Source organism: Neofelis nebulosa, chromosome 18 (genome assembly GCF_028018385.1).
Source record: "Neofelis nebulosa isolate mNeoNeb1 chromosome 18, mNeoNeb1.pri, whole genome shotgun sequence".
Taxonomy (NCBI): domain Eukaryota; kingdom Metazoa; phylum Chordata; class Mammalia; order Carnivora; family Felidae; genus Neofelis; species Neofelis nebulosa.
In genome coordinates, this window is record NC_080799.1 from 37,770,608 (window position 1) to 37,789,857 (window position 19,250).

The following is a 19,250-nucleotide window of genomic DNA, read 5'->3' on the forward strand; positions in this document are numbered from 1 at the left end:
AAGAAGGTTATCGCAATTCGGCAGCAAACAGCCGTTTGGGGAGGGGTGGCCGAGATGGGGAAGATTCAGGAGGTTGGAGAGAAACGGAGGGATATCTGGTGGTAGCCCACTGGACTGTTTCCACATCTCAGGCCTGAAATCCCCATGCATTTCGCTCCTCCTTCGCTCTGGGAGCTTCAAGCCTGGAGCTGGGCCCTTGGGGAGATGCAGAGAGAATACAATCCTAGGTTGGCCACTGCGGTGGTTTCCAAGAAGGGTCTCTGCCCTGGATACCACCTGCTGCGAGGGGACTTGAGGTACATCCAAATGCCTTTGGGCTTCAGTCCAGGTGCCCTGGGAACCTCAAAAGGTTTTCAGTAGGCCGTGGACTGAGCTGGTTTTCAAAGTCCCCTCTACCCCAGCTCCTGCACAGGGCAAGTTGGAGCGGGCTGCCTATGAAAATGGACCAGTTAGGAAGCACCTCAGCATTCCTAGTGCTTAATATAGTCACCCTTTCTTCTTTCTTTTTTTAAGTTTATTTATTTTTGAGAGATACAGAGAGAGCACGAGCGGGAGAGGTACAGAAAGAGTCTGAAATCTGAAGAACACTCCAGGCACTGAGCTGTCAGCACAGAGCCCGACGTGGGGCTCAAACTCACAAACCGGGAGATCATGACCTGAGCCAAAGTCAGACGTTCATGCGACTGAGCTACACAGGCTCCCCACACCCTTTCTTATTTCTGAAAGCAACCCTGTGCAATGGGAATTGGTTTCCTCATTGGGAAAGCAGGGAATCTGAGATCAGAGAGATTGAGTGAAGGACCCAAGGTCACATAGCAATTAATTACCTGTAAGGTTGCCAGATGAAATGCAACACACGCATGGAACATACTTATACTAAGAAGTTATTCACTGTTTATCTGAAAGTCAGATGTAACTGTGTGACCTATGCTTTGATTTGCTAAATCTGGCAACCCTAATTACTGACCCAGCCAGGATTTGAGGCCAGGGTCCCACTCCAAAGTCCTGGTCCTTCCTCCAAATGGCCCCAACTCTAAGGCAAGCATTGGCTTTGGTTCATCTCCATATCCCTACTCATTGCCTTACTGGGGCCTTGCCATCAGCCAGAGGGTCCCCCGGAAATGTTTGTCTTGTGAGTATAGAAGTGGGTGAGCAGGGGCATCTGGGGGGGCTCAGTCAGTTGAGTAATGCTCAGGTCATGATCTCAAGGTTGTGAGTTCGAGGCCCATGTCAGACTCTGTGCTGACAGTGGGGGAGCCTGCTTGGGATTCTCTGTCTCCCTCTCTCTCTGCCCCTCCCTCTAAATAAATAAATAAAACAGAAAAAGAAGTGGGTGTACAATGTCAGAGAATTTGGAGACCTTTCTGGAGAATCCAAAATATTGGTATAGTGAGCCTGGTATAGTGGGTAAGAGTACCCATTCTGAAGACTGGGTTCAGGTCCTGCCACTGTCACTTACCTACCAACTGTGTGAATTTGGGCAAGTCACTTAAGCCCCCGTGCATCTGTAAAACGGGGGCGGTAATCCTAGCACTAATAGTAATAACCTTCTTCATAGGACTATTCCTAGGACTGTTTCTAGTAAACTCACATAACACCACGCATCATATAGAGGAAAATCATGGGAAATGCTAGCTGCGATGACGAGCCAAGAGTAAGATAAAGAGGAAACCAAAATTCATAAATCCTCCTCACCCTGCCAAGGGACGCCCTGAGAATTCTTTTCCAGGGTGGGAATCGTTTTACTCCCTGTTGGCTCTGTTGGGGTGCATAGACCTCTGCTCCCAGAAGGGGGCGCAGTAAATATCGCTTCAATAAGCGAAGGAACCAGGAGAGGAGTTTCTCAGGGACCAGAGTCCACCTCTTACAATAACCCCAAACCAAAAGAATCCCACAAAAGCAAAAGCTGTATCAAAGGGCAGTAATCTGAGGGACGACTCCAGAATGTGACAGTGGGTGAGGCCAAGCATCTCTTATTGAAAAGGGTGTGTGCGCGTGTGTTTTCTAAAGATTTTATTTTATTTTATTTTATTTTATTTTATTTTATTTTATTTTATTTTATTTTTATTTTTAGAGAGAGAGAGCACGAGTGGGTGAAGGACAGAGGGAGAGAGAGAGAATCCTAACCAGACTCCATGCTCCACGTGGAGCCTGACATGGGGTTTGGTCACACGACCCTGGGGTCGTGACCTGAGCCTAAATCAAGAGTTATTCACTCAACCGACTGAGCCACCCAGGTGCCCCTAAAGGTTTTATTTCCAAGTACGCTCCACACCCAATGTGGGGCTCGATCTCAAAACCCCAAGACTGAGATCAAGAGTCACATGCTCTACTGACTCGGCCAGCCAGATGCCCCCAAAAGATTGTGTTTTGAGACAAATGTTTGTTTGCTCAGAAAAAGCAGAGAAGGGGTGGGGGTGGCAAGCCACAACAAATCCTGCCATTAAAGCAAAATTAGTACAGGTCTTAAATTCCAGAGGTTACAAAACAGCCTGGCTGAGGTCATTCATGCCTAATTATTGTGCCTAATAATTACCTTGACTAATTAGAGCAAAGGTTTTGGAGTGTGTTTCTATTCCCAGACATTGAGTCATCAGTGACCCAGAATAAATCATTTCGCTCTATTTGTGTCCTGCATCTTCCACATGGAAGCACCCTCGGCCAACCCCTCAGGGAAATTCCAAAGGCCCCATTAATTAATATTTGGAAAACAATGCAATGTGTATATGTCAGGCCTATAGAAACATGACGTCAATATATTTTGTATGTTGGGTTCATTTATTTAATTATTCAACTACTCTCCAGGGGCACATACTATTTATTAAGCTCCTACACGGAGCCAGTCCCTGAGATAAGAAGTAGGAATTCAAAGTGAACAAGACAGATGGGCCCCTGTCCTCATGAAGCTTATAGTCGCAGATGGTAAGTAAGTAAAGCAACAGAGAAAATTATTACAAACTGTTAAGTGCTATGAGGAAAACAAACAGATCTCTGCCAAAGGTACTAGTAGGAGAGGTGATCACGGTCGCTTCTTGGAGGAGGTGGTCCGCAAGCTGAGACCTGAAGGAAATAGGCGGCTGAATCCATATGGAAGACCCGACAGGAGGGAAGACACAATGGGCGGGCAAGGGTGGTGAAGCGCTCACGACCAGCATAGACTTTCTGGGTTTGAATCCTGCTCTGCCATTGACTTACGGGAGGATCTTGTGTGAGTTGTTCGCCATTCCTCCACGCCTCAGTTTCTCCATCTGTAGAGCGGGGATGACAACACTTGTCTCGTGGGGCTGTCAAGGAGAGTCAGCGAAGGGATATTTGTGAAGTACTTAAAGCTTTGCCCTGCACGGATCACACATCACCGTGCATGTGAGGGTGTCGATGCGACACATCCCCTCGCTCCCCTGGCTGTCCTGCAGCCAGATGGTTTCCTGTTCTCTCCCTGCTTCCGCCCTACAGGACCTGCATCCCTCCTGTCCACGTGGGGGCGCGCTCCGGCTCAGCCTGGAAACCGCGGGGAGCTGAAGTTCCAACGTTACACCCATCAGGTGTGGACAGCAGTTGGGGGTTGAGGCCTCAGTCTCTCCGTCCTGCACCCAGCCCCCTGACCTGTACCCTGCATGGTCCCTCAGGTGACTGCACCAGCCCCGGTTAAGCTGACCGCCAGCGGCACACGGCACAAACCTGCTGGGTTCCTCAAGAGAACCCTCTGCTGGTCCTTCTTTGAGCCCTATCTCATTTCACGCCCTCACAGAGCTTCCTGGAATCACCTCCTGGGGTGGTGATGAGACTCCGTGAGTCTGGAGGGTCAAACATTTTTTTTTAAGTTTATTTATTTAGAGAGAGAGATCAAGAGCAGGGGAAGGGTGGAAAGAGAGGGAGAGGGAGAGAGAGAGAGAGAGAGAGAATATCCCATGCAGGCTCCACACTGTCAACGCAGAGCCTGATGTGGGGCTCGAACTCACGAAATGTGAGATTTTGACCTGAGCCGAAATCAAGAGTTGAATGCTTAACCGACTGAGCCACCCAGATGCCCCTCTGGAGAGTCACACTTGTGGAGGCCCTTCACCTGAGGAAGAAGGAATCAGCAATGTGGTCCATCCCTATGATGGAATAGCATTCAGCCGTAAAAAGGAAAGAAGGTCTGATACTTGCTACAAGGCAGACTGAGGCTCCAGAACATTACCATAAGTGAGGGAAGCCAGACACAAGAGGTCCGCTCGTTCTGTACTTCCGTTTATGTGAAATATTTAGTTATTTATTTTAAATATTTATTTACTTTTGAGAGAGAGAGAGAGAATGTAAGCAGGGACGGGGGAGGGGCAGAGAGAGAGGGAGTGACACAGAACTCCAAGTGGGCTCCAGGCTCTGAGCTGTCAGCACAGAGCCCGACTTGGGGCTCGAACTCACCGACTGTGAGATCACGACCTGAGCCGAAGTCAGACGCTTAACCGACTGAGGCACCCAGGTGCCCCTATATGAAATATAAAATATTTCAGGATTCAAACCCAGAAATACATAATACACGGAGTCAGAAAGCAGACTTTTGGTTGTAGGGGATGGGGGAGTTTGGAGAACAGGGAAATGAGGGGTGACTGCTTGGTGGGTTAAGGGTTTCCTTTTGGGGTGATGAAAATACCTTGGTGGGGCGCCTGGGTGGCTCAGTCAGTTGAGCATCCGGCTTCGGCTCAGGTCACGATCTCACAGCTCCTGAGTTCGAGCCCCGCATCCGGCTCTGTGCTGACAGCTCAGAGCCTGGAGCCTGCTTCGGAATCTGTGTCTCCCTCACTCTCTGCCCCTCCCCCGCTCACACTCTGTCTCTCTCTCAAAAATAAACGTTTTTTAAAAATTTAAAAAAGAAAAAATAAAATAGTTTGGAAGCAGATGCAGGTGATGGTTGCACAGGAGTGTGAATGCACCAAACATCACTGAACTGTTCACTTTATTTTTTTAATGTTGGTTTATTTTTGAGAGAGAGAGAGAGAGAGAGAGAGAGAGCCAGAGCATGAGTGGGGGTGGAGCACAGAGAGGGACACACAGGATCGGAAACAGACTCCAGGCTCTGAGCTGTCAGCACAGAGCCCGACACGGGGCTCGAACTCATGGACCGCGAGATTGTGGCCTGAGCCGAAGTCCTATGCTTAACCGGCTGAGCCACCCAGGCGCCCCTGAATTGGTCACTTTAAAGCGATTAACACTGGGGTGCCTGCATGGCTCAGTGAGTTGAGCAAGTGACTCTTGGCTTCGGCTCAGGTCATGATCCCACAGTTTGTGAGTTCCAGCCCTGCACTGTGCTGACAGTGTGGAGTCTGCCTGGGATGCTCTCTCCCTCTCTCTCTGCCCCTCCCCTGCTAGTTTATAGAACTGTCTCCATCAACCCTCTTGACCCTCTGTCCTGCCTCACCGTTGGATTCTTCACCGTTGGAGACCTCTCCTGGTCTCCAGCTGATATTACAATGTCATATGTTACAATGTGACATATACGTTACAACCTAATGTATACATTACAATGTGACATACACAAATTTGTTCATGGTTGTTTTTTCTCCCGGGAATGTAAGCTTCATGGGGGCAGGACTTTTGTCTGTTTTATTTACTACCACATCCCCTTGCCTGGCACGTAGTAGGTGCTCAGTGAATCCTGAGTAGGTGGAGGAACCTAGCAAGATAGGCGTTAGCATCTGCAGTTCACCGACGGGGAAATGCAGGCTCAGTGATTCGCTAAGGTCCCACGATTAGTAAGTGGAAGACAGAATTTGAAGTCGGGCCATCTGGGGCCACGGCCCATGCTGCAGGGAGCTTTCCTTCATCAGCTTCCCATTCCCTGCTGGGATGAGTTAGAAGTCAGAAAATTAAAGACGTACAGGCCATGACTCATGTCTCAGGCAAGGAAGAGCTGAGTCATCGTTTCTGCTTCCCTGTGTGCTGACTCTTTCATACTCTGGTTCTTGGCCTCGCCGGGCTCTTCCCTGGGGTGAAGCCAGGGGCTCAACATCGTCCAAGGTTCCTTTCTCATCTTGACTCTGCCCTCTTGGCTGGGACAGTCTGACCCAGGCAAAACCACACATTCGGTCCAGGCCAGCAGGGCCCAGAGAGACACGTAGATCCCGGATGCGAGAATCCGCGGCCCCTGTAAGGTCTGAACCCTGGCAGCGGTAAAACCTCAGAGAGCAGTCCAGCTTTTAGGTTTTCTTGGATGGATGGTGCCGGGAGTAACTTATTTTAAAATGCTAATTAAATCTAAAAAAAACCCCAAAAAAACCCTGGGGTGCCTGGGTGGCTCAGTCGCTTAAGCATCCGATTTCAGCTCAGGTCATGATCTAACAGTTCGTGGGTTCGAGCCCCGCATCACGCTCTGTGCTGACAGCTCAGAGCCTGGAGCATGCTTCGGATTCTGTGTCTCCCTCTCTCTCTGTTCCTTCCTTGCTCAGTCTCTCTCCCTCAAAAATAAATAAACTTTAAAAAAAATTTTTTTAAACTTATTTAGCAAAACATGGAAATAAAAATAAGGATAGTAAAAAAAAAAAACCCCACTAATTAAGTCACTTTTTAAAAAAGAACATAGCCTGAACATCAGAAAGAGATGGCTGTGAAACCCAGCTCTGCTGCTTATTAGCTGTGTGCCCTTGGCATGCTACGTGACCATTCTGTTCTCCAATTTCCTCACCTGAAAAATGAGGAAATATTGTCTGCTTCCCAGGTTTGGCAAGAGGACAGAACAGGACATTTCTTTCTTTCTTTCTTTCTTTTTTTTCATTTAAAAAAATGTTTATGTGTTTATGTATTTTTGAGAGAGAGAGAGAGAGAGAGAGAGTGGGAGGGGCAGAGGCAGGGAACAGAGTATCCAAAGCGGAAAGAGGGACAGAGGATCCAAAGAAAGTGGGCTCCACGCTGACAGCAGTGAGGCTGACGTGGGGCTCGAAATCACGAACCACGAGATCAGGACCTGAGCCAAAGTCGGATACTCAACCGAGTGAGCCACCCAGGCGTCCCTCTTTTTTTTTTTTTTAAGTTCATTTATTTTGAGAGGTAGGGGAGGGGCAGAGGGAGGGAGAGAAAGAATCCCAAGCAGGCTCTGCACCATCAGCACAGAGCCCGCTGTGGGGCTCAATCTCATGAACCATGAGACCATGACCTGAGCTGAAATCAAGCTTAACCAACCGAGCCACCCAGGCTCTGCTACAACAGAACATTTGGAGTGAGCGCCATTTAGCCAGTTTGTTCAGCCTAAAGAAGGAGGAAAATGTGACTTAAGGGCATAAAGAGCATGGACTGCTGAGGCCTGAGGCCCAAGGCAGAAATGGGAGGCGGGCGGGGGGGGGGGGGGGGCGGAGGCAGTTGGAGGTAACAGGATTCTGGGCATGGGCCCCTGTCTGGCCAGTGAGTCAAAGCTTGAGGCTGGACAAGGGGTTTAACCTCTGGCAGCTTTCCTTTCTCCATCCCCACAAGAGTGGGGGTTGGGCCTCCACTAGAGGCCAGTCCCTGCTAGACCCTGCCCTGTCCCTCACAGAATGACAGTATTCCACAAAAGGAAGCTTGTGAAGGGACATCACGGTGGGGGATCTGAGGGCAGGGGGTTAAAACTATTACTCTGGTCATACACAAACATATTTTTGTGAAAGACTCTAACGATTCAAATCGATGTACAACAAAGTACGAAGTTCCTTGCCATCAGCTTCTGCCATCAACAGTTTGGAGCACATCCTTACAGCCTCTTTGCTCTGCATTTATGTGGATTTGTGCACAGGGCTATCAGCTCACGCCAACTGGGCACTGACTACATGTCAGGCACTGCTGAAAGCAATTTACATAGATGAACTGATTTAATCTACATGACCATATGCCACGAATTCCATAATCTCTCTTTTACACAGGAGGAAATGCCAACCCAGAGGGGTGAGGTAAACTCCCCAAAGCCATACGGCTTCAGAGATGGGGGGCTGGGATTCGAACCCAGATAGCCCGGCCCCAAATTCTATACACATTACCATTGCATTCTACTCTCTCTTTTTAGAAATTTTTTAAAGTTTTTTTTTAAGTTTATATATTTTGAAAGAGAGACAGCACAAGTGGGGGAGGAGCAGAGAGAAAGAGCGAGAGAGAGAATCCCAAGCGGACTCCGAGCTGCCTGTGAACTCACTGCTCAAACTCACGAAACCCTGAGATCATGACCTGAGTCGAAACCATGAGTCAGACACCTAACTGACCCAGCCACCCAGACCGTCTCTTAAATATTTTCTCTTTTCCACAAATGGGATCATACCTCCTGCATTTTTTGCATGTTGCTGTTTGCACTTGATACAATGTACTTACTTACTTACTTACTTGCTTGCTTATTTATTTACTTACTTCAGAGGGTGGGGAGGGGAGAGGCAGGGACAGAAAGGGACAGATGACCTGAAGCGGGCTCTGCATGGACAGCAGAGAGCCTGATGCAGGGCTCGAACCCACGAACTGTAAGATCATGACCTGAGCCAAAGGCAGACACTTAACTGACTGAGCCACCCAGGCGCCCCTGCACTTGATACATTTTAGAAAGCATCCCATGTCAGTTCATACTGGGCCTACCTCCCTCACTTCGAGGGTGGCACAGAGCACGAAGATGCTGTAATGTGTCCATTTCTTGTGGACGGACCATTAAGGTGTTTCCACTCTTTTCATTTTAACAAACAATCCTTTGGCCATCATCACTTATATACCTGTCTTTGGGCACTTACAGCGATTTCCAGAGATTTCTAGAAGTGAGGACTTAAACCTTCAGAATGTATTGTTACATTGTTGTCCCCCAAGGGTGCCCCAGTTGACACCCCACTGTCATTGTATGAGCACCCCATTCCTGTACTCTTTTTTTTTTATTAAAAAAATTTTTTTTAACGTTTTTTTATTTTTGAGACAGAGACAGAGCATGAACAGGGGAGGGTCAGAGAGAGGGAGACACAGAACCCAAAACAGGTTCCAGGCTCCGAGTGGTCAGCACAGAGCCCGATGCGGGGCTCGAACCCATGGACCGTGAGATCATGACCTGAGCCGAAGTCGGATGCTTAACCGACTGAGCCACCCAGGCGCCCCCCGTTCCTGTACTCTTACCAACGCTAGCTGGGTACAGCTTTCACTTACCACCCCTGGATGGGAGAGGTGGGAATGTTATTTCTTGTTTGATGTTTTACTTTGCATTTCCCAGATTACCAGTGAGCTCAGGCATCTTTTCAAGTGTTCATAAGGATCATTTCCGCATCATCTTCTGTGAGTAGAATCTTCTATGAGAGTCTGTGGATATTTAACGTGTCTTTCTCAGAGCATCCTAATTCCATCCGGTAGTGGCCACTTGTGTTCTGTTTTATCAGTCTCCTGTGAAGTCAGATTCACAGCCTTTGACCTAAAGGAAGCCAACAGGTGGACTCCTCCGGGCCATGCTGATTGGTTGAGGACAGGGCTCATAACCCACGAAGGGTCAGCCAGAGAAAACAAGTCCCCATTCCTTGATGTCTTTTCAAGCTATTGGACAGAGAAACTCTGCCTTCCTCTATATTTGATTCAGTGAAGTGGCCATGTAACACCCAGAGGAGCAAGGAAATGAAACCCTACAGAGAAGGCAAAGCTGACGAATGCGGAGATTCTGAGTCCGGATGGTATTATCTGAGCTGCTGGGTCCAGCCTCGTCCAGAGACAAACTACGCTTGAATTCCCTGGTGGTGTATAAATGAATACATTCTTTGTTTCAATTATCCTTATTTTTTGTTGTTGTTTTAATTATCATTTTTAAAGAGGTTAGGATGAGATGGTTGGGTCTTTCTTTCTTTCTTTCTTTCTTTCCTTTTTCTTTCTTTCTTTTTTCATTTCCCATCTTGCAATGCATCCTAATGGATCTTCATGCCCAGAAGGAAGAAAACAGATTCACATTCAGCCAAACTGGGCTCTCCAGCCTGAAGGCTCACAGATGAGCTTCTAGGCCTGCCCAGGAAAAGTTAAGTGCAATTTTTTTTTTTTTTAATGCTACACCAAATGGAAGGAAGAAGCCCCACTGTTTTGGAGGGAGGTAAGGTGGGCATAGAAAAGAGAATGCTTGCCTTGGCAGATGCTTAGAGACTTATTAAACACGGCAACAACAACAAAAAAGGAGCCTTTGTGATCGGAGCAAACGGCAAGGGCGGCAGGCATGAACAGACGTTCTCATTACTTTTTGTTTGACTCAGGTTTTCTGGCATGGGGGTGGGCCATCCGTGGGCTGGAGCCTCTCCTTTCTGGAAAGAACCAGAGCTCTCACCAAAGACAGGAGAGCCTCTTCCACATTCTGTGAACAATTGTCTTTGGATTCTGATTTTTCTTCTCCAAATATAAATGACTGCTCTTGAGATTAGTCGGAGGTCCCCAGGCTGGGAGATGGGAGCCTGCCGACTTGCTGAGAACACTGCTGGTGGTTCAGCAGGTAGCAAGAGCTGGGAAAGGGCGGAAGCAGACCGGAAAGAGCCGGGGATTCCCGATTTCAACCCCTGACGTGTTAGCTGCTCCCCAGTGGCCCCCAACTGATTGCGACCGGGACACTGTGTACTTTGCTCCCAGGTGCCGTGGCTCAGGAGTTCAGAAGGCGCGTCAGCCACGAGGACTTGTGTCTGCTCCTCCTTATCCAGGGCTTCCGCTAGAAGACGCCTGAAGGCTCCCTCACTCCCACGTTCGGTGGTCGAAGCTGCATGCAGGCTGGTCCTCAGTTTCTCTCCACATGGGTCTCTCTGCGTGGTTGGTTTGGGCCTTCAAACAGCGTCGTGGCTGGGTTGCAGGGCCAAACATGCCGAGAGAGAGAGAAAGAGAGAGAGAGAGAGAGAGAGAGAGAGGGAGAGAGAAAAGAGAGAGAGAGAGAGAGAGAGAGTCAGCTGGAAGTTGTATCATGTTCATGACCTAGTGTTGGAAGTTAAATAACATCACTTCCTCCGTGTTGTATTAATTGAGGCAGTTACAAGGTTCTGCCTAAGGTCAGATGGAGAGGAAATAGATCCTGTTTCTTGCCAGGGAGCCAGAAGGTTCTGGAAAGGCACATGGGACCGGAGATATTGCTGTGACCATTTTTGGAAATTATAGTCTGCCACGCTGACTGCACGAGATACCAGGCAAGTTGATTTATCTCAATGGCCTCAGTTTCCTCATCAGTAAAATGGGGATAATAATGGTATCTACTGTGTAGAGAAAGAATCACGCAAAATAATGTATTTATAGTACTTAGCACTGTGCCTGTGATATAGCAAGTGGTCAGTGAAAATTAGAATTTATTGGTGGGCACCTGAGTGGTTCAGTCGGTTAAGTGTCCGACTTCAGCTCAGGTCACGACCTTGTGGTTTGTGAATCGGAGCCCCGCGTCAGGCTCCATGCTGACATCTCAGAGCCTGGAGCTGCTTCGGATTCTGTGTCTCCCTTTCTCTCTGCCCCTCCCCCGCTCGTGCTCGCTCTCTCTCTCTCTCTCTCTCTCCCTGAAAAATGAATAAATTTTTAAAAATTTGAAAATTAAAGAAAGAATAAAATCTTAAAAAAAATAATGTAGAGGCTATCGTTAAAACAATAAAAAAACACCACCAAAGAGCGTGAGTCACTAAGAGCAAAGCTCTCGCCGTCACCAATCCCGCTGTAACGTGACAAACACCATTAACAGTTTGATATGCATCCTTCTATATATTTCTATAAATTCTAATAAATATCTATTTATTTCTATAAACTTGTTCGATGAGTTGCGCCCAATGTGTGTTCTACAAAAATGAATGTGCACACAATGTGTGTCTTTCCACAGCGAGATCATCCCGTGTGTGCTATTTCACTACACGTTAGCATGTCTGGGAGATCAGGGACACCGTGTTGCATCACTCCAGAGGGCATCTGGGAGGAGAATGCCATGCGAGATGTGAATGGGTCGGAGTGGAGGCATCACAGGCCACACCCACACCAGGAAGATTCAGCACTGTGGACAGGGGCAGGCTCCCTCCTCCACTCTCCCTCCCGGAAGTAGGTTTATGGCAGACACAGATGACTGAGATGTAGACGTTGCTCTCAGGTACTCTTGAACAATAAGTTAGTAATACATGTAGGGGCGCCCGGGCGTCTCAGTTGGTTAAGTGTCCGAATCTGGATTTCAGCTCAGGCCACGATCTCACGGTTCATGAGATCAAGCCCCACGTCAGGCTCCACACTGACAGCACGGAGCCTGCTTGGGATTCTCTCTCTCCCTCTCTTTCTGTCCCTCCCCAGCTTGTGCTTTCTCTTTCTCTCTCTCAAAAATAAAAATAAGCTCAAAAAAAAAAAAAACCCAAAAAACAATGATATAGGGGCTCCTGGGTGGCTCAGTCGGTTGGGCGTCCGACTACGGCTCAGGTCATGATCTTGCAGAGCGTGGGTTTGAGCCCTGCATCGGGCTCCATGCTGACAGCTCAGAGCCTGGAGCCTGCTTCGGATGCTGTGTCTCCTCTCTCTGTTCCTCCCCTGCTCACGCTCTGTTTCTCTCTCTCTCTCAAAAATAAAGATTAAAAAACATTTTTTAATTAAAAAATAATATATATGGATTACATCCTTACTCGAGAAAAGAAAACAATGCCCATAAAGAGAATCATTAACATTTCTTGAGTGCACTGGGCTAAGCACTCTGATGCGTTGCCTCAGCGAATCCTCATACCCACACTATGGTGGAAATGGCGATCTGATTTTATGGACGAAGAAACAGAAGCTCTGAAAGGTGAATTAACAGGAGCGAAAGGTTGTGACCTTACAAGTACACACCATGCTGCCTTCCAGGAAAATCTCGAGACACGGTATCTGGGAGGTCAGTGCCTGTGGCCAGGTATGACACTGGGCCAACTGGCCTCAGAGGTTAAACCACATCCTCCCAACAGATTCGCCTGTTGTCTGACTGTTTATTCATGCTGCAGCAAGACTCTGCTGAAACCCACTCATCTTTTACTTTTTTTAGCACTGGGACAATGAACACGTGTCTCGTGGCGCGACGTGGCTGTAACACCCTCGAGGGCCACAACCACATCTAACATCGGCATTTGTGTGTGGAGGCATCCAGAGCAGGACGCACGTGTTCAGGGTGTCCAGCCTGTTTGCTCGAGGACATCCCAGGATAACCTCTGCTGGCCTCCTCTCGCCCCCTGCTGTCTGCTTTCCGTATTGCAGCCAGCATCATTTTTTTTTTTTTTTAACTTCGTTTTTTTCTTTTATTTTTTAAGAGACAGAGTGACAGAGCATGAGCAGGGGAGCAGCAGAGAGAGAGGGAGACACAGAATCTCCAAAGTAGGCTCCAGGCTCGGAGCTGTCAGCAAGAGTCTGAGAGCTCAATGCGGGGCTCGAACCCCAGGAACCATGGGATCATAACCTGAGCCAAAGTCACGTTCAACTGACTGAGCCACCCAGGTGCCCCAGCATCATCTCTCTTAAGCAAATGCTTATCTGACCCTCCTCAGGCCACCTGCCAGACTTGGGGGGGGGGGCACTCAGAGCATCCTGCCCCTTCCCCCTGCTTGGTGTTCAGGCCCCCCTCGTGCACTGAGCCTGCCGACCGCTCCAGATCCCTGTTCTGCTCCCACTTGAGAGTTTGGGGATGCCAGGCTGCTGAGGGCTCCTGTGCCCCACCACGGTCAGCCGCGTCCAGCTAGCCTGTCTCCTGATGCAGACGCTTTCTCTGCAGCTCCTGGTAGGTCTCCCGGCTAATCTCACCTGGCACCTCTTGTCATCTTTCCCATGCCCGTCCATAGCAGTAGGACATTGCTCTGCTGGTGCCCTCCCAGAGCTACAAGTCATTCTCCAGGAGGCCCTGAAACACGCTTCACCTTCCCTGGGTGAACTGGGAGAGCCCCAAGACTCTGATGACCACAGCCTCTCCTGTGCTCTTCCTTTCTTCTCCACCTTGTAGAAGTGTCTCCTAACCTGCCTCTACAGACACACCAAATCTTCAGAGGCCTCAGATCCCAAGGTACATAGAAGCAAAGGCCAGACCTCTCCCTACCTGAGCAAGAAAACAAGAAGTGGGACGGGGGTGCCTGGGTGGCTGAGTCGCTTAAGCATCCGACTTCGGCTCAGGTCATGATCTCAACGTTTGTGGGTTGGAGCCCCGCGTCGGGCTCTGTGCTGACAGCTCAGAGCCTGGAGCCTGCCTCGGATTCTGTGTGTGTGTCTCTCTCTCTGCCCCTCCCCTGCTCATGCTCTGTCTCTCTCCCTCTCTCAGAAATAAATAAACGTTGAAAAAAATTAAAAAAAAGAGTACTTACATATTCGAGGTCAGTTATGAAATACATACAAATGAAATACTCAAGTGTCTAGGATTTGCTTCAAATTGATCTAGTGGGTGGGGGTACGCAGTACACAAGACTGGTCATGAGTTGAGTTGACGGTGGTTGAAACTGGGCAATGGGCACAGGGTGGGGTCGTTATGCTGTTCTCTGGACTTTGGCGGAGGTGTGGAATTTTCCTTAAAACGTTTAAATAATAGTGCCCACGTGGGAGAGCAAGGCTACATGGACCTAGTTGCTAGGCTATGTGTGGATCTTCTCTGGAAGGACCCGAGCTGGAATTGGTAACAATGTTGGCATCTGGGGTGAGGAGCTGGGGGGAGAGAGAGGTGAAGGAGGACAGGTGAAGGAGGACGACTTTTCTTTTCTTTTCGTGGCATCCGTTTATGGCTGTTCAGCACGTAAACAGCTTACCGGAAAAAGTCACATGGACTTACTCTGCCAGTCTGACGCCCCCGAGGCAGAAGCAGAAAGGGTGGGGCTTGACCCCAGAGCAGAAACAGACTTCCCTTGGCTGAGGGTGGGGGAAAGAGAGGCGGCGGGAGCAGAGGCCCGCAGGTCTTGGAATCGAGGGCTCTCCACCGCAAGCAGCGTAGTGAGAGGGACGCTGGACTCTGGGGAGCAGTCAGCTGGATGGTGCACCCCAGCAAACAGCACCGCAGATCCTGGAACCCCCATTCTTACAGGTGAGGAAGCCGAAGTCCCCGGGAGGTGAAATGACTTGCAAGGGGCAGAGTTAGGATCGAACCTGGGCTTCCTGGAGCCCCAAGCACGAGGCAGACAGGCCACAGAGAAGTCTGGAGCCTTAGGGGTCACATACACCAAGATGGTGGACGTCTCCAGGGCCACCTGTGTGGATCAATGACAGAGGGCCACTTTGGCACGGTGCAAGATCCTGGGACCACAGCGCAACCACGGAGAGAGAGAGCGGTCCCCAGAAGGACCGGGGTCTGGGTGGACTTGAATTCTAGAACACTAAGGAAGTGATTGTTTCTGCACACCTGCATCTGTGGCTTGTGCACTGTAGTAATGGGTCCTGGAATCGGACTAGCCTAGGAGACCATCTCTCTGTGGCTCCAATTCCTCATCTGTAAAATGGGATTCATGAGGAACCCCCCCGCCAAGATCTGAAATACAAAATGCTTAGCATACTGGATGAAGGCGTGGGTATGAATGGGGACCTATTTTAGGTAGGAAGATGTTAGAGAAGACTTCTTTGAGGAAGTGATATTTTTATTGAGGTTTGAAGAGTAAGTAGATATTAGCCAGGGATTGAGCGGTGTGTTAGTTAGGGTACTGGTTTGGATGTTGTACCAAGGGTCAAATCAACAGGGGTTAAAACAAGATGGAAGTCTCTCTCCCTCTCTCTCTCTCTGTCTTCTGTAACTTACCTCTGTCCAGGACTGATAGCGCAGCTCCTCATTGTTAGGGAGTCCAAAATGGCTGCTTTAGCACCTGCCATCATACCAACATTCCATCCAGCAGGAAGGAAAATGGAGAGCATGCTTCTTTCCTTTAAAGCCATGACCCAGAAGGTGGACATCACCTGGCTCACATTCCATTAGCCACAATTCAATCAAGTGAGAAATGTAGTCTTCCTCTGCGTGGCTGTGTGCCCAGTTGTCACTCAGGGGTCTAGTACTAAAGGAAGAAGAGAAGCAGTACGAGGAGACTGTGGCCTCTGCCACAAGCAAGAGGAAGAGCTTCCCAGGCAGAGGGAACTGCATGTGCTCACAAGGAGCTTCAGAGCAAATGATACTTGAACTGGATATTGACGACTGATGAAGGGTGAGCCACTCAGAGGACGCACGAGAATTCAAAGCAAGAGAAGTCTTTGGAGACGGTGCCGCTGCCCCACCCTCCCCGTTACACAGGTAATTGCAGATCAGGGAGGTTACAAAATCTGGCCAGTGTCACAGTCTGGCCCCCGTGACGTCCGGGTGCAGTCAGGACCCAGACTCAGGTTTATAGGATGCTTGCAGTTTAAAGCTTCCGTTCATGCCTTCTTCTCTGCGTTAAATCACACCCCAGACTCCCTGCACGTCGAATTCAGGCATCAGTGCTTTTTTTTAACCTCCCCAGGTAATTCTGAGGTGCAGTCAGGTGGATGACCTTCCCATAGCCTAGAGCACGTTCTGGTGTCCCTCAATTTCTTATTCCTACTGTCCGGATGCACGCGATGTCGTCATACCTGCCTAACGCGGGGGGCCGAAGCAGAACAGCCCGGGCTTGTGCTGCAGCAGCAGAGACCTGGGTGATTTATTCCCACATCTTTGCATCCCTTTGCAAGAAAAGTTGCTGAGAGTATCTTCCCTCCTCTGCTTTGGTGTTTTTTGTTTTTTGTTTTTTTTTCTTCCACTAGGACTCCCACCAGGTGAGAAAACAGACTCGGGCTTGGCTGGGCGGGCAGGCAGGCATCTGCTGGGGCCGCCTTCTCCCTGGAGCCAGCTCCTAATCCCGATGCCCACGGTGGTCCATCCCCCACTCCCACTCACGCCCCGGGCGGAGGCTGTGCAGATGGAGTGCTACCCAGCTCACCTCCTCCGCCCGCCCGCCTGGTGGCCCCCAGCCTGCCCAGTGCCGGGAAGGAAAACCTGCGAACCAGCCCTCTGGCTGCTGTGCATACAGCATGAATTCTGCATCCCAGGAAGCCAAGCAGCTGGCCCCAAGGACTCTCCTTTTCTGGAGCCATCCGGAGGAAAATGTCCCCCAATTCAGGCAATATGGGAGGCCCACCTCCAATTAAAGGTGTAACAAGGGCTGCAGGGATGCCTGGGTGGCTCAGTCTGTTAAGCATCCGACTTTTGATGCTTTTGGCTCAGGTCATGATCTCACAGTTGTGGGATCGAGCCCCTCATCAGGCTCCTAGCCTGGTTGGGACTCTCTCTCTCTCTCCCTCTCTCTCTCTGTCCCTTCCCTGCTCGGTGCTCTGTCTCTCTCAAAATAAATAAATAAATAAACTTAAAAAAAAAAAAAAGTGTAACAGGCTGCAGTCCGCTTCTTCAGGAGCTGGTGGCTCATGCACCTGCTGTCCCTTCTCACCTACTCGGGGTCCCTGTCTCTCTGCTTCATTCCCATGTGACACCGTAAACCCAACATGATTGTCTGGACCAGAGTGCTCCTCCAGCTTTCAGGGTGACCCAAGGGAAGGGCAGCCCAGGGCGGACAGACTTAAACTAAAAAGGGAAGGGATTGATTCACATAACTGGAATGCCCAAGGGGGGGATTTCAGGTCTGGCTGGATCCAGCACTCATGTGAGGCTTGGCACTTCCCCCATCCGCGCCCCCCCCCCATCTGTCTCTTCTTCTCTCTGTTCTCATTTTGTGTCTCTTATCTCTTCTAGCCTCTCTTCCCCATCCCCAGTCTCCTCCCGTTTCCTCCCTCTCCTCCCCCCTCAGTCCCCTCCCCTACTCAGTAGATTCAAACAGCACACAGAAACACTAGTTGTGGCTACCCAAAATGCACTTGAAGCATTGCCAGAATGGATGTGTGTGTGAATCATCCCTCCTTCTCCCCCACCCCTATTTGAGAACCACTGGCCTAAAGGAAGAACCTTTACCTGTGAGATAAAGGAATAGTGGGAGAAGGAGTGTATGGATCCTGAATCTGGATTTCTCTGGAGATCAGATTCCTGGTGCTGCTTTTGTGAAACCCTGCGATGAAACCCCTTCTTCTCAGTCCCTGAAGATTTGTGGGTCTTTGCTATTGTTTGTTTATATTTTTTTTAATTTTTTTGACGTTTATTTATTTTTGAGACAGAGAGAGACAGAGCATGAACAGGGGAGAAGCAGAGAGAGAGGGAGACACAGAATTTGAAACAGGCTCCAGGCTCTGAGCTGTCAGCACAGAGCCCGACGCAGGGCTCGAACTCACGGACTGTGAGATCATGACCTGAGCCAAAGTCGGACGCTCAACCGACCAAGCCACCCAGGCACCCCTGTTTGTTTATATTTTAATGCTGTGAGAATAAAAGAGACATATATTTGAAAATGTAAAGCAAGGCACAAAAATCACAGGACCTTGTTTAAGGTCAATCAAACCAGTTGTGGGAGCAGGGTTGAATGGTCGCCTCTGCATCGAATTAGTGGCTTTTAAAGATGCATTTAAAAAAATAAAATAAAATTAAGATGCATCGAACTGTGCCTTTGATCTAATAATTGCCTTTTGCTGTGGTGATGTCTCACTGCTGGAACCGAAAGTCACTCTTATTTCCTCCAGCTTAAAGGAAAATGAGATTTTTCTAGGAGCCAAAGTTTAGAAAATGACAGCTCACCCAGACTTGGGTTTAACGGGACCATTTTCTTCCTGAATTTGGGTTGAGGGTGACATCTGGCTCTCCTTCTGAACTTAATTCCTTTTATCTGACTGCAAAAAAGCCTACACTCTGAGTTTTCCTTTTTACCCCAGATTTCTGGAAACAACTGAACTTAAGTACAGAGACCATCAAATTCATTGATTATCTTGTCTTGGGCTCCCAGTACACCGATCCTGTCTTCCTTTTAAGAGGTTAGAGGTGACTCTTTTTTCTTTATTTTGACATCTTTGCCCTCTCTGGGTCATAATATTTCAGGAAGGAGTATCTGTAGATACCTTTGGGGAAATAAGTAAATATGTGAATTGTTGGATTCTTAAGCTGAATCATATGAAACTGACTTTTCACGGGTCAAAAATAACTGAATATAGGCAATTTCATATGCCACAACTTAGTTTTTATGGGGCTTTGGAGAAGCCATAGGAGGGGCGCCTGGGTGGCTTAGTTGGTTAAGCACCTAACTTTGGCTCAGGTCATGATCTTGCAGTTCATGAGTTCGAGCCCCGTGTTGTGCTCTGTGCTGACAGCTCAGAGCCTGGGGTCTGCTTTTGATTCTGTGTCTCCCTCTCTCTCTCTGCCCCTCCCCTGCTTCTGTCTCTCTGTCTCTCTCTCAAAAATAAATAGACAGCAACAACAACAAAAAGCCATCAGAAACACAGCATCTCGAGGCCAGAGGATG

At 49.0% G+C, this 19,250-nt stretch overlaps 1 long non-coding RNA gene across 1 annotated transcript in view; it reads left to right on the forward strand.

Annotated features, from left to right (window-relative positions):
* Window positions 1-9,725, forward strand: part of LOC131501281 (uncharacterized) — a 29,929-nt gene extending 20,204 nt beyond the window's left edge. The window contains exons 6-8 of the long non-coding RNA XR_009256736.1: window positions 3,454-3,542; window positions 3,627-3,788; window positions 9,176-9,725. This is a non-coding gene — a long non-coding RNA (uncharacterized LOC131501281). The remainder of the gene's footprint in view (window positions 1-3,453; window positions 3,543-3,626; window positions 3,789-9,175) is intronic.
* Window positions 9,726-19,250: the final 9,525 nt, after the last annotated feature.